A 14,675-nucleotide genomic window follows, 5' to 3' on the forward strand; every position below is an offset into this window, starting at 1 on the left:
TGATTATTCTCCAAGACACATTATAATAAAACTGTCAAAAATTAAAGACAAAAAGAGAATCTTAAAAGCAGCAAGAGGGAAGAAACTTGTAACTTACAAGGGAACTCCCATAAGCCTGCCAGGAGAATTCTCAGCAGAAACCTTGCAGGCTAGGAGAGAGTAGAATGATATATTCAAAGTGAAATATACACAACTGAAAGAAAAAACTTCCAACCAATCGTGTCTAACTGGCAAAGCTGTCTTTCACAAATCAAAGAGATATAAACATTTTCCCAGACAAACAAAAGCTGGATGGAGTTGATCACCCCTAGACCTGCCTTGTAAGAAATGCTGAAAGAAGTTATTCAAGCTGAAATGAAAATATGCTAATGAATAACATGAAAACATGAAAGGATGTTAATTAGTAGCATGAAAACATGAACATATACAGGAAAAGGTAAGTACATAGTCGGAGTCAGGTTGCTCTAATACTGTAATATAGTGGTGTGCTAACCACTTAACTCTAGTATAAATGTTAAAGGGCAAAAGCATTAAAAATAATTGTAGCTATAATAATTTATGAATACACAATATAAAAAGGGATAAATTGTGATATCAGAAACAAAAGGGGGGAAGTAAAAGGGTGGAATTTTTGTATGTGATTGAAGATAAGTCATTATCAGTGTAAAATAGACTGCTATATCTATAAAATGTTTTATGTGAACCTCATGGTAACCATAAAACAGAAACCTACAGTAGATACACAAAAGGTAAAGAGAAGAGAAAGCATATCAAAATGAAAAATCATCAGTTCACAAAGGAAGGTAGTAAGAGAAGAGCAAGGGAATAAGGGAACTACAAAACAGCCGGAAAACAATAAGATGTCATTAGTAAGTCCTCACTTGATTAGTAAGTCATCAAAAATTACTCTACTTGTAAATGGATTAAATTATCCAATGGGAAGTCATAGAGTGGCTAGGTGGATAAGAAAACAAGACCCATCTATATCTGCCTACAAGAGATTCACTTAAACTTTAAGGATACACATATGCTGAAAGTGAAGAGATAGGAAAAAATATTTCATGTGAGTGGAAACCAAGAGAGCAGGGGTAACTATACTTATATCAGACAAAATAGACTTTAAGCTTTAAGTCAAAAACAGCAACAAGAGACAAAGAAGGCCATTAACTAATGATAAAGGGGTCACTTCATTAAGAGGATATAGCAGTTGTAAATATATATGCACCCAACATCAGAGCACCTAGATATATGAAGCAAATACTAACAGATCTGAAGGGAGTAAGAAACACTACAGTAATAGTAGGAACTTCAATCCTGTACTTTCAACAATGCATAGATCATCCAGACAGAAAATCAATAAGAAAACAGTGGATTTGGACAACATTATAGACAAAATGGGCCTAACAGATGTATACAGACTATTCCATCTAACAGCAGCAGACCATCCTTCTCAAAGGCATATGGAACATTCTCCATCATAGATCATATGGTAGGCCACAAAACAAGTCTCAACAAGTTTAAGAAGATACAAAACATTGCTGAAAGAAATTAAAGGAGACCCAAATAAATGGAAAGATATCATGCATTAGAAGACTTAATGTTAAGATGGCAGTATGTCCCAAAGCAATCTACAAATTCAGTGCAATCCCTATGGAAGTTCCAATAATCTTTTTATGCAAAAAATGGAAAGGCTGGTCCTAAATTCATATGGAGGTTATGTGTGAGCTCAACAACATGGACTTCTCAGCAAGGCCAACTTGGCTATACTGCTGCTGAATGCCCAATCTGCCAGCAGTAGAGAGCGATACTGAGCCTCCAGTATGGCACTGGTTTGATTACACTGGACTGCTTCCATCATGGGAGGGGCAGCACTTTGTTCTTATTGGAATAGACACTTTGGACATGGATTTAATTTCCCTGAATGCAATGCTTCTGCTAAACTATCATCCTTGGGTTTACAGAATGCCTTATATACCATCATAGTATTCCACATAGCATTTCTTCTGATAAAGGAATTCCCTTCACAGCAAATAAAGTTCAACAGTTGGCCCATGCTCATGATAATTCACTGGTCTTACTATGTTCCCCAAGCCTCTCTCTTGTGTCTCATCTCTGCCCTCTGCTGGTTCAAGGGCTCAGGTTCTAAGCCTCGTTTAAGCATTGCAAGAAAAGCACATCAGATAGGGACCCAGAACACCCCTAACATTGTTTATAAACTGGGTTAACGGAAGTTCCACTTGGTTTCAGAAGTTCTTAATTACCCCAAAGAAGGCAATTTCCACATCTACTATCACAAGAACAAATGAAAAAAAAATCTACTCTAGAAGAGCAAGGAAAGTGAGTAATACATTGATTGGCATTCTTTTGGATCCTGTCATCTCTTCACAGTGACACTGAAGTTATAGGCTTACATTCCCTCACTGAGGGGTGCCATTCAAGCCACCCTTGGATGAGCAGACTGAGAGAAACAGGCTCAGGGCTGTGCGTGTGTACACTCCCACATCTCCTTGCCGTAAATCCAGCTTCTTCCATCCCTGAGTTTATAGAGTGCCGTGCTTATTTAGATGGAATTGGAAGATAAGAAGCTGGGATCTCAGCCATGCAGGGTGGGAGAAACCAGCAAGCTAAGACTGATTACAGGGCCAAGGAGGTTAACTCACCAATGAGGAGGGTCCTCGTGGATGATTCTCTAAAGGGTGTTGTGGATTGGGGCTTGGCTCCACTTGTATTAGTTGGATAGGCCAACTGTAGTAACCAAAGTCTCCATAATGTATAATGGCTCAAATACATTCAAGTTTATTTTCACTCACAAGAAGAGTTCAAGACATTTCAAGTTGGTGGGGAACTATGCCCTGCACAGGCATTCAGGGAGCCAGGCTGAAAGGCTTTGCAATTAAAAAAAATTGAAGTATAGTTGATTTACAATATTTTGTTAGTTTCAGGTGTACAGCAAAGTGATTCAGTTATTTTTTTCAGATTATATTCCATTATAGGTTATTAAAAAATGGAATGCTTCACGAATTTGCATGGCACCTTTGTGCAGGGGTCCATGCTAATCTTCTCTGTATTGGTCCAATTTTAGTATATGTGCTGCTGAAGTGAGCACGACTTTGCCTTTTTTTTAAATTAATTTATTTTATTTTATTATTCATTTTTGGCCACATTGGGTCTTCGCTGCTGCACGCGGGCGTTCTCCAGTTGCAGCGAGCGGGGGTTACTCTTCGTTGTGGTGCACGGGCTTCTCATTGCGGAGGCTTCTCTTGTTGTGGAGCATGGGCTCTAGGCGTGTGGGCTCAGTAGTTGTGGCTCACAGGCTCTAGAGCGCAGGCTCAGTAGTTGTGGCGCATGGGCTTAGTTGCTCCGCGGCATGTGGGATCTTCCCGGACCAGGGCTCGAACCCGTGTCCCCTGTGTTGGCAGGTGGATTCTTAACCACTGCACCACCAGGGAAGCCCCACTTTGCCATTTTTAATAAACGACTTTCAAGGTTGCCCTGGAAGGGGAAAGAGGCACATACGAGGTTTTTATGGACTAAACTTGGAATACCATTTCTTACTTCCCTTTGGTAAAACTAAATCATAGAGTCACATCTAACTGCAAGAGAGACTGGAAGAAGAGGAGATAAATTTGGTGAGGACTAGCAATGTTGGACACAGCGTCTGTATCCAGGGGACAGTGTTGTGGTGTCTGGAGCAGGGCAGCAGGGGCTAAAGCCGAGATTTTGCTGGAATTTAGACAGCAGCTAGCATTCTGTTTGCACTGTTCTGCCCAGTTTGAAGTAAGATGTTAGCCAGCTGCAGGTGTGGAGATGGTTTTGGTGTTGGGACGGTTATGCATGCGAGTGTCCAGGCCCTGGAAAAAGGGGGCTCCAGGAATCAAGTAGGGTGAGATTCCCAGGCCTGAACCGCAAGAACTGAGATTCAATTCCAGGCTCTAGTGGTGATATTAGAGTCCAGTAATATGGACAGAGATTTGGGAGAAGGCTTACGTGTGAGGGCTTACCTTGCAGATTCTTTGCCTATGACAGCAAAACTTAATTCCAGGTACCCCCTGCTATTGGGCTTTGGACTGTTTGGGTCAGGCTTGGTTCTGGGATAGTTTGGGGAGAGTCCTCCTCCTGATTTTCTTTAGCACCGTCTTTTCCAGAAGGGCACTCAAATATGCCCTTCAAAGGGCTTCATATCCCCAGAAGAAAGGTGTCCTGGTACATGTGGCTTCCTCAAGCAGCCATACTCGTACTCCCCAGCTTTTAGGAATTTACATTAAAATAACCCTGGGACACAGGTCATAAATTTCTGATGTCCTGTGGTCTCACAGGACACATTCTGTCTCACAGTTTAGGCATGTAACCTAGGGGCTAAATAACTACTAGATACTAAATGATTGTATATAGAGAGCTGGAACATGAATTGCTTGCTTTGTTTGCTATCCTCTTTGGAGGTGGGCAGAAAATCTTAACATTTGCTCAGGGCTTTCCGAACACTGTCTTTTAAGGATGATACTGCATGTACTGTCTAGAGATGTTGTTGGAACAGATGTTGTGAGAGGCTCTTACACTCTAATATGCTGAGAATACCCACGTATCCCCCAGGCATCATCACAGAAAATCCTCAAACACATTCATAGCACTACAGGGCGTTGCCTTCCACTTGACCCTTCTGTTCTCTTGATTGTTCAATGCACAAGGGTTATTAAGAAGCTGAAAGATGATTATTATACTCCATCGTGGTTGCCAGCTATGTGCTGGCAGATTTTTGAAAACAGATTCAGGAAACCACTGTAGACTAATGACATAATAGGATGTGGAAAATTCTGGTCTTGTTCTATGAAATAGCTGGCCTACAAAATATTGGATGGTAAAGGATGCTGTATACTGAGTATTGAGCGTAGATTCTAGTAAATCTGCCACTTAATGGCAACTTGACCTTGGGCTAATTTAAACTACTTCAGTGCCTAAGTATCCTCACTTGAGAAATGAGAATTCTAATGGTACTGACTTCCACAGGGTTATTGATAGGACTAAGTAAATGAGACAGTGTATGGAAAAGTGCTTAGCGTGACGCCTGGCATAGAGTTGGCCTTCAAAAATTATGTTCCTTCAAAAAATATATTATAGGCTAAGGTTTTTAAAAAACCTGTCATTTGAGTAAGAAAAAAATGGGAGATAAATCAGCCACCAAATACAAACACTTGTTTTTAATGGTTAGAACTGAATCCTTGAAATTCTGCTGGTAAAAGGGAACATTTTTTTATCATCTCCACCTGTATCAGTCCTTTTAGTTACCCACTCAGAGAAAATCTCAGATCAAGTGGGGAAAACAGCCCAAACCAAAGTCTAGAGCAGAGGTTTTCGTGGTGTGAGCTCCAGGTCAGTCACATCAACATCACAGGAAATTTGCTAGAAATACAAATTCTTGGGCTGGGGACGCCAGACCTACTAACTCTGAAACTCGGGGGCGGGGCCCAGAAATCTGTGTTTTAACAAGCCCTCTAGGGGATTTGTAAGCTCAGGTTTGTGGACCCGGGCGTAGAGCCGCCAGGGATAAATTTGTTGATAAAATGCAGCTGACGGTGCTTGCAGAGAACTTACCAGAGTTAATGAGCCCAGATCTGCATTCGCAGCTGCCTTCTGTGGTCACTGCCTTAGCCCTTCACCCCCTGCCCTGCCTCCTCCTGTGGCATCCTGGTTAATAGTCCCATCATCCACCCAGTTGCCCACTCTTCTCAATTCTTTTACTCTCACTTTTCATCCGACCAGGCACTAGGAACCTGTTGATTTCCCTTCCCGAATGCTCATATCTCTCTGCTCCTCTCTCCCACTACCTCTTTTTGGGTTTAGAATGATCGTGCCGTATTTTTGTTTCTGACCTTTGCTCTTCAGTTTCCCCACTCTCCTCTCCCCGCTGCCACAGTGTGACTTTACTAAAAAACGGATGGACCGGTTGTTCCAAGGTTTCAAAATCTTCAAACACTGCAGACACATCCTTACCATGATATTCCAGGCTCTTCACAGTCTGACCAGAGACTACGTTTCCAGCCTCCTCCACTTCCTACCCCTCTTGTACCATCTACTTTTGCCGCTCTGCCTTCTATTCTGTCGATTCCTAGCTCTTTCCTACCCCCTTGCTCTGCATCTGTGTTTGTCCCCTGCTTTGCATGTTCTTCTTCCTTATCTGCTTATTGAGGTTCTGTTTAACAGCTCAGTTCCCACATTGCCGACCCTGAAAATCATCCTTGACTCTTCTAAGGAGATCTGGAATCTTTCTTTTCGGTTCTCCAGCTATACTCCATTTTAAAAGCCGTTTACCACTCATGCTGATGGTTTTCCTACTAGACTGTGAGCTTCCTCAGGGCCAGAGAATTTATTGTCTTATTCATCTTTGCACTCCAGCACTCCGCACCATGCTTAGCACTTACTAAGTAGCTGCTTAATAAATGTTTGGCAAAGGAATGGAGGAATGAGAGTAAGTGTGTCGTTATAAGAGGATTTTCCTTTTAAGGAACAAAACCTCAGCTGCCCAGGCATAGACTACTGCCTTTGAGAGAGTATTTATGTTCTGGATCACTGCAGCCGTGGAAGAGGAATACGCCTCTCGGGGGAAGCCATGGGGGAGTTTGGGCAGGTGAAATGTAATTATCCAAGTTGGCCCTGTGCCAAGGCTTCTCAGCGCTGCAGCCGAGGCCAGGGCTAAACACAAATGGGTACGACCTTCATCTCACATCCCTTCTGAAAAGCTGCTCCTCTGGCAGCCCCGAGCCCCCTAACAGCTTGCCGGGGCCTGGGGTCAGATTCACTCACAGGGATGGGGCAGCCGAGCCCCGTGACCCCGCTGAACTGGCTGCTTGGCTCTCCGCTGCCTTTGGTCTAAGCACAGAGCCTGGTGTGGAAACGGAAGCTGGCCTGTGATCACTCATTCATTCCTTTCGGCCGCACTGCTGCATTCCTTCCAGCTTAAGTTAGAACATGCACTTGGCTTTAAGGACACAAACCCCGGCACATAACAATAAATTGACCTCAAGTTACTGGCAGCTGAGTTCCTCACTGTGTGTGTGTGTGTGTGTGTGTGTGTGTGTGTGTGTGTGTGTGTGTGTGTGTGTGTGTGTGTGTGTGTGTGTGTGTGTGTGTGTGTGTGTGTGTGTGTGTGTGTGTTTATAGTTATTTCTAAAAGCAAATTCCCCTACCCAAATCACCAGGCAACACATGCACAAATGCACAGAATTGAAAAGCCTTGGGCTTCCCTGGTGGCGCAGTGGTTGAGAGTCTGCCTGCCGACGTAGGGGATACGGGTTCGTGCCCTGGTCCGGGAAGATCCCACATGCCGCAGAGCGGCTGGGCCCGTGAGCCACGGCCGCTGGGCCTGCGCGTCCGGAGCCTGTGCTCCGCAACGGGAGAGGCCACAACAGTGAGAGGCCCACGTACTGCAAAAAAAAAAAAAAAAAAAAGCCTTTTTGCAGGTGACCTTAAATCCTTTATGGAAGAAAGTGCAGGTTAAACAAAAAGTGGCCGAGCCGGAATTTAAACTCAGGAAATCTGACTCCATGGTCTGAGCTCTGAGACTCCCATAACTTTGTGGCAGGTGGGCCTCTCAGAAGATCTACTTGGTACACCTGAAACTAATGTAATATTGTAAATCAACTATACCTCACTTAAGAAAAAGATCTACCTGGGAAGGTGTGGGTAGCAGGGGCCAACAAGCACAGCCAGGACTCCTGCGCCCTTGCTTGTTTAATATAGTAAAAACCATAGAGCCTTGGTTCTTCCACAAGTAAATGACCTTGAGGGTGGCCACAGGGGACAGGCAGAAGAATGCAGAGTAAAGAACGAGGCCCGTCCTTTATACAAAGCAATCTCACATTCAGTCAGTATTGCGCCTCTCAACCATTCTCCAGACAAGACTTTTATGCCCAGAGCAGAGACTTTCCCCTAAACAGCAATATTCCTGTATGTTCTACTTTTCATTTCCTTGATTCTCCCTCCAAAGGTCTCCAAGCAATTTACAAACTGTAGGTTGTGTTTGCAGTTTGGACCCTTAAAGTTTATCTTTCTCTCCCCTCTCACTTTTCCTTTGTCTTTTATGATTGTGATTGAGAAAGAGGAAGAGCTGGGAGACCAAAGCTCATGAATGTATATGAAGCCATTATATCTGCCAGGTGAGGTGCGTGCACAGGCACTGTTTTTTAAATGTTTGTCTCCGCATTGCCAGAACTGCTTTAGAGCTTTTTCCTCCAATTGCACAAATTCATTACTTAGTCTTTTGCTGTATCTATTTATAAGTCCACATGGACCCTCTGGGAGGCCCACTTCGGGCCTCAGAGCTCCGGTAATGAAGCCTGGCTCACTCTACTTTGATATATCTCCCTGCTATTGCTGCTTGGGGGATAGAGAGTGTGCCCACCTGTTTTTTGGAAGGTCAGCCTGACAGAGGACAAAGGATTTTAAATTGTGCTCTGTGGAATCCTGGAATCCTGAGTAGGCTGCCTAGAGCTCTAGGAAATAACAATAATAAAGTCAGCTATGGACGTTGTTTTATTTTTCAAGGCACGATGATTTTGGTTTGGTTGTTAAACTTTTTCTAGGGTTAAAAGAAATATCTAGTGTAAGCAGTTTGTTGTAAGAGTTAACCACAGGCATGGACCGAGCGTGTATGGGGGAGCCAGCTGAGTGGTTACTGGGGACATTCTGTGGTTGTGACTTGTCCCAAATAGAGATTTGTCACTTGACTAGGATGTCAGCCCCAAGAGTACCTGGCAATGGTAGGCACTCAATAAATATTTGTGGGAGGAATGAATGAATGAATTTTCTGACTACTCTGTGTCCTCTGATGGCCCCACTTGCAGGCTTCATTCTGCTCCAGATCTTGTGCTCATTTCTACCAAGGACGGCTTTGCTGTAGGGGCCTCATGTGCTTAGAGGCAGGACACTCAGGCCAGATTGGGACCAAGTGACCCCATCATGACTCATTGACTGATCCCAGTATTGCTCCCCTGATCTCCTTTCCTGCGTAAGACTTGCTCCCAAGGGAATTCCTGGGTGCTTGGCTCACCTTCGGTCCTAGCTCTTCCCTCTCCCTTCTGGTGATGGCTCAGGTGGTAATTCTGGCCCGCGTTCTTTAGTTCCCCTGATTCAAGGACAGAAGCTCTGGGGTCCTGTCACTCTTGGGTTTTTCTCCAAATAAGTGCCTTTTCTCTTAACTCTAGAGTCTTGGCCACCAACTGCGATAACCAGGTCCCTGGAACTGAGAGCTTTGTAGCCTGGGTGTCCTTGGAATATGCTTCTCTAGGTAGCCAGACTTTCCTAGCAGAGAGCTGAGCACATGAGTATGGGGGCAGGGCTGTCAGGGCTTGACTCAGTTTCTCTTCTAGAGTGACCCCTGGTGCTCCAGTCCCCCAGCCTCCAAGCTCTCCAGAACAGTCAAGATTCTCAGACTAGAGTTCAGAGGGAAGGGAAGTCTCTAACTTCTACCCCACTGGTCATAGGTAAGTTAACAGCATTACAAGTGCCTCAACTAACAAACACATATAGTGACTCCTTGAGAAAATTTTGGGGTCCCTGGCCTGTTTGCTCTCTGAGGTTGCATTTGTAACAAATCATCACCAAAAAAACTTCTTTATTACAATTACCTTGGGAAGAGCACTCAGAGTGAGGGAACCTTGCTTCTTAGAGGACTTGGTCCACTTCTCCATAGGCAGTCATCCTAGTGTGCCTCAGAGGTGGTGGAAGCAAAAGTCCTGGAAGTGAGTCCTGGTGAGGATGTGGGCGAATTGGCCCATGAGGAAGGAAAATAAAGAACCTACATGGACAGGACACTTGGGGAAGTTTCAGGGAGAGATGTGGAAGTGAAGGTTTTAGAGGAAACAGCTGCTGGAATGTAAGAATTAAGGGTGGAAAGGAAAATTTTAAGACATTTTGCTTGGATTATGACTGCAATCTTCTTTAGAGTTTTTTAAGACCACAGTAAAAGGTTCAAATTATTTTTGGCTGCTGTATTATCTTACTTGAATGAGATACCACGCTGGAATCAAACTACTTGGGAACCAGGGATTTCATTCCATAAATATTGAGTGCTGACTACTGGGGATACAGCAATGGATGAAATGGACCCAAAACCCCTCCTCATGGAGCTTATTAGAAGACATAGAAAGTAAATACAATATGTAAATTACATCATCTATTGTAAAGCTGGAAAGGGAGATAGGGAATTCCATGTTGAAAATTTTAAATATGGTGGTCAGGGAAACCCTCCATGAGAAAATGTCATGGGAGCAAAGAGTGGAAGGCTGTGAGGGGGTGAGCCAGGCAGGTGTCTGGGGCAAGGTCCCAGAAGAGTTGGAGCTAGGGCTTGTTTGCGGGACACCAAGGAGGCCAGTGTGGCTGGAGTGGAGTGATGGAGGCAAAGTGTGGTGCATGAGATCAGAGGCCCTGACCATACAGGAGTTTGTAAACCATTATAAAACTCTGGCTTCACTCCAGAGAGCTCCGAGGAGAGGAGTGATAAATACTATGTCTTAAGTTTTAAAAGGAGGAAAGATGGAAGAGGAGGCGGATATAAGGAAAACAGTTAAGAATTATCACAAAAATCCAGATAATAGAGATGGTGGCAGGGAATACAGTGAGAAGTGTGTGCATTTGTTAGCATTGCACATCCATTTGTTCATTAATTAATTTAAGAAATCATTTAATAAAAGGCTTAATAAATATTTATTGAGTCTTCACAGAGATTGCATCTGAAATGGAAGACAAATAATTATCATAAGCCCATCCAGCTCCAGAGTTCCAGGAGCCTAAGGAACCTAAGGAACAATAGAATTGTCTTGTAACCTGTAACTGGGTGTTAAAAAAGCCCTCTACGAATCTTCATCGCTTTGTGAGTTGTATTTGCAACTTCAGCAGATACCAGCTAAATTAAAAAATTGCCCCTGCAATAGACACGTGTGGCCACCAGGTGGCAGGAGAAACCTGTGATGCAATCAAGGAGGAAAAACATTCCAAGAGATAGAATGAAATACATTGTGATTGTTAAGAGCAGCCAACTCTTTAGTGATAATTAAATAAACAAAAAAGCTTATTTATAAATCACAGTGTCCCTGAATAAACCAAATATAAAGCTTACAAAACTGTGTTTCAAACAGTTTTTTAGGCAACGGCGATCATTTTTCAGATGAAATCTTATACAAAACCTCAAATACATGAAATAAATGAGAGTGACAGAAAGAGTGGTAGTCTTTCTGAAGTAGAGCAGGGACACTGGGCATCTGTTCCCTCATCCTCCTCTTTCATCCTTGAGCCACCTCTGCTGAACCTCAGGGCTTCATGGGACAGATTTTCATTTTTTTATATTATTATTTAAAACATTTATTATCACTTTTTTTTACCAAATGGTTCTTTATAAGAAAATAGCTTCATTTAAATTTCATCAGTCAATATCTCAGGTTATTTGCATAAATTACAGGTTATATCTATTAAATGTATTCTATAATAACCCTTTTTTTACCCCACCCCTATATTGCCCCTCCCCCCCTCCCCTCTCCCCGCTGGTAACCACTGGTTTGTTTTCCATATCTTTGAGTCTGCTTCTTTTGTGTTATATTCACTAGTTCATTGTATTATTTTAGATTCTACATGTAAGTGATATTACAGTATTTGTGTTTCTCTGTCTGACATAAAAATTTATTTTTTATTGAGGTTTCATTGACATACAACATTATATTAGTTTCAAGTGTACAACACAATGATTCAGTATTTGTATATATCATGAAATGATCATGATAAGTCCAATTGACATCTGTCACCATACATAGTTACAGAATTTTGGGGACAGAGTTTTAAATCACTATTCTGATAAGTATATTTTCCTAACACACTCTTAAAACATTCTTTTATCATTATGAAAAAATATATGGTACTTTAAAAAATATAGACTTTTAAATAGTTTACATAAATATAAATTATAAATGTATAAAATGTATAAATTATAAAACTTATAGAATTTATAGAGCAAGCATATAGAATTGTATAGACTAGGATTATGACACATAAATATAAATTTTTAAATTTTAGGATAAAATATATTTATATAATTTTAAGGCACTTAAGGAAAGTATCTTAAAAAAAGATTCATTTTTTTAAAAACTTTATTTTATTGAAGTTGATTTACCATGTTGTGTTAATTTCTGCTGTACAGCAAAGTGATTCAATTATACATATATATATTCTTTTTCATATTCTTTTCCATTATAGTTTATTACAGGTATTGAATATAGTTCCCTGTACTATACAGTAGGACCTTGTTGGTTATCCATTCTATATATAATAGTTTGCATCTGCTAATCCCAGACTCCCAACCCATTCCTCCACCACCCCACCTCCCCCTTGGCAACCACAAGTCTGTTCTCTATGTGAATCTGTTTCTGGTTTGTGGATAAGTTCATTTGTGTCATATTTTAGATTCCACATATAAGTGATATCATATGGTATTTGTCTCTCTCTTTCGAACTTACTTCACTTAGTATGATAATCTCTAGGTCCATCCATGTTGCTGCAAATGGCATTATTTCATTCTTTTTTGTGGCTGAGTAGTATTCCATTGTAAATATGTACCACATCTTCTTTATCCATTCCTCTGTCGATGGACATTTAGGTTGTTTCTCTGTCTTGGCTACCGTGATTAGTGCTGCCATGAACATAGGGGTGGATGTATCGTTTTGAATTATAGTTTTTTTTAGATATATGCCCAGGAGTGGGATTGCTGGATCATATGGCAACTCTACTATTTTTAGTTCTCTGAGGAACCTCCATACTGTTCTCCATAGTGGCTGCACCAAGTTACATTAAAATAATATTCTTAATATTCTCTGTAGCTCTCCACCTCTTACGTTAATTGTTGGAAATTTTCTACCTAGCTTTCAGTTCAAGACGGCAGACTGAGCACAAGCATTCAACCTCTTTCACCCTTAAGAGTATCAACATGAATAAGTTAGTTCAGTGTAAAGAAGTAATAAAATAAATCGATTCGTTACAATGAGAAAGTGGTGTGGCACATTAGAACATCAACTATTTTGAAGAATTTCTAGAATATAGAAGGCAGATTGAGTTTAAACTCGTGGGCAAGCCAGAGTGGAGAGGGCCAGGACTCAGTCTTGCCCTGGAGAAAGCAGCAGAGCAGAGGATAGGCAAGTTTCATTGGAAGGGGAGCCTCCCCATCTCCCAACGTCAACAGTATGGAGATAATGAACAAACTGCCTGTGGGATGGCTGCCCTGCTTAACTTTTCAAGCTTCCCTCATTATTCTCCTCCTCAAATTCCCCTGAAGAGTGGGTGTCCTTTCCATCTAAAGCTGAAGAGAGAGGAATATTTTCTAAAGAAATCAAGAAATCTCGATGCAAGAGGTCAGGCCCCACAAAAGGACTTTTGTAACCCAGAATACAGTCTTCTTTATATAGACATTGGGGTAAGCGGGCACTGGGGATGGTGCCGCCTGCCTGTCCCCATTCTCACACCCTAAAGAGATGCTTCCTAGTGAACACACTCCACCTGCAGACTGAGAGCCCACATTCACTCCTCTCACTCAGGGGCGATGCTGGTCATAGCTGAGCAAACATACACCCATCTCTCCATTAATCAACCTAGTCTTTTCTTCAGCAATATGAATGGACAACTACTGATTGCCAGACTCATGAAGACTAGAAGCAAAAAATGAGAACGAACTAACAGAACTGACCCCAGAGAAAACAGGGATACTTCAGGGGAAAGAAGAAAAGCTGAGTTTGGAGGTCAGGCACCTAGATTCAAGTGTAGACTATGTCACAGCTGGGGAGATGGCTTGACTTCTCTGGATCTTAGTTTCCTTCTGGTTCTGAAATATTGTGGGATCAGGAATGTACCTAATGAGGGCACAGCATGAGGTCTTTTCCTGTCTTTGATGTTACAGATGTTAATTCCACAGGTGGCCCTGTTTAATCTCTAGGTTGTTTAATGTCTGCATTTATAACCTGTTGCAACTTTTTTCTCCTTTGGATTTGAACCTGGGAAAGTGAAGGAGTTGGAAGGGCACCCTCTTTTACTACTCATTACCCAAACTCTGACTAGTCCCGAAGCAATTCTTTCTTGGTAATGCTTCAATCCTGGACAAGTGTATGCCTCCTTCATAAAGATGAGAACAGAGGAAAAATCAATATAAGGTTTATGGAAAAATTCTCAGAACAAGAGAAGCATGGTAATGTACTGTGACTAAGCAAATTCACTTTTCTCTGAAATAGATTTTGTACAAGAAGCTGAAAATACATTTCAAAAATATCAATTCCTAACAAGATACACAAGGTACTTGCTTCTATTTAACTGACCAGGCTGTTATGGGGAAGGAAAGGAGTAAGAAGACAAAAGGATGCCTACAGATGAACAAATAAAGTAGCTAAAATAATATCCATATAGGACTCAAGAAAGTGGAGTATACTATAAAGAAAAAGCAATTAAGTGAGGTGGAAGATAAACTTTAGATGTTCTTAGAATGCAGAGGAAAGGGACAAAGATATTAAAACAGTATCAAAGAAGATGACAGCTATAAGCAAAAAAAGCAGAAATTAACTTCATGATTAATAGGTGTTCTAGAAAATGAATCCAGATTAAATGGAGTAGACGAGGTTAAGGAAAATATGAAAAAAAGGATTTCTGGATTTAAA

The 14,675-nt window shown here is 41.7% G+C and overlaps 1 non-coding gene across 1 annotated transcript; it reads right to left on the bottom strand.

Annotated features, from left to right (window-relative positions):
• Positions 1 to 2,998: 2,998 nt before the first annotated feature.
• LOC115803854 (U6 spliceosomal RNA) lies at positions 2,999 to 3,106 on the bottom strand. Its single transcript, XR_004024649.1, has one exon. It is a non-coding gene; the product is annotated as a U6 spliceosomal RNA (small nuclear RNA).
• Positions 3,107 to 14,675: the final 11,569 nt, after the last annotated feature.

This window comes from Delphinapterus leucas, chromosome 6 (assembly GCF_059928025.1).
Source record: "Delphinapterus leucas isolate spDelLeu-1000000601 "Yukka" chromosome 6, BTC_Dleu_Yukka2, whole genome shotgun sequence".
Classification (NCBI taxonomy): Eukaryota; Metazoa; Chordata; class Mammalia; order Artiodactyla; family Monodontidae; genus Delphinapterus; species Delphinapterus leucas.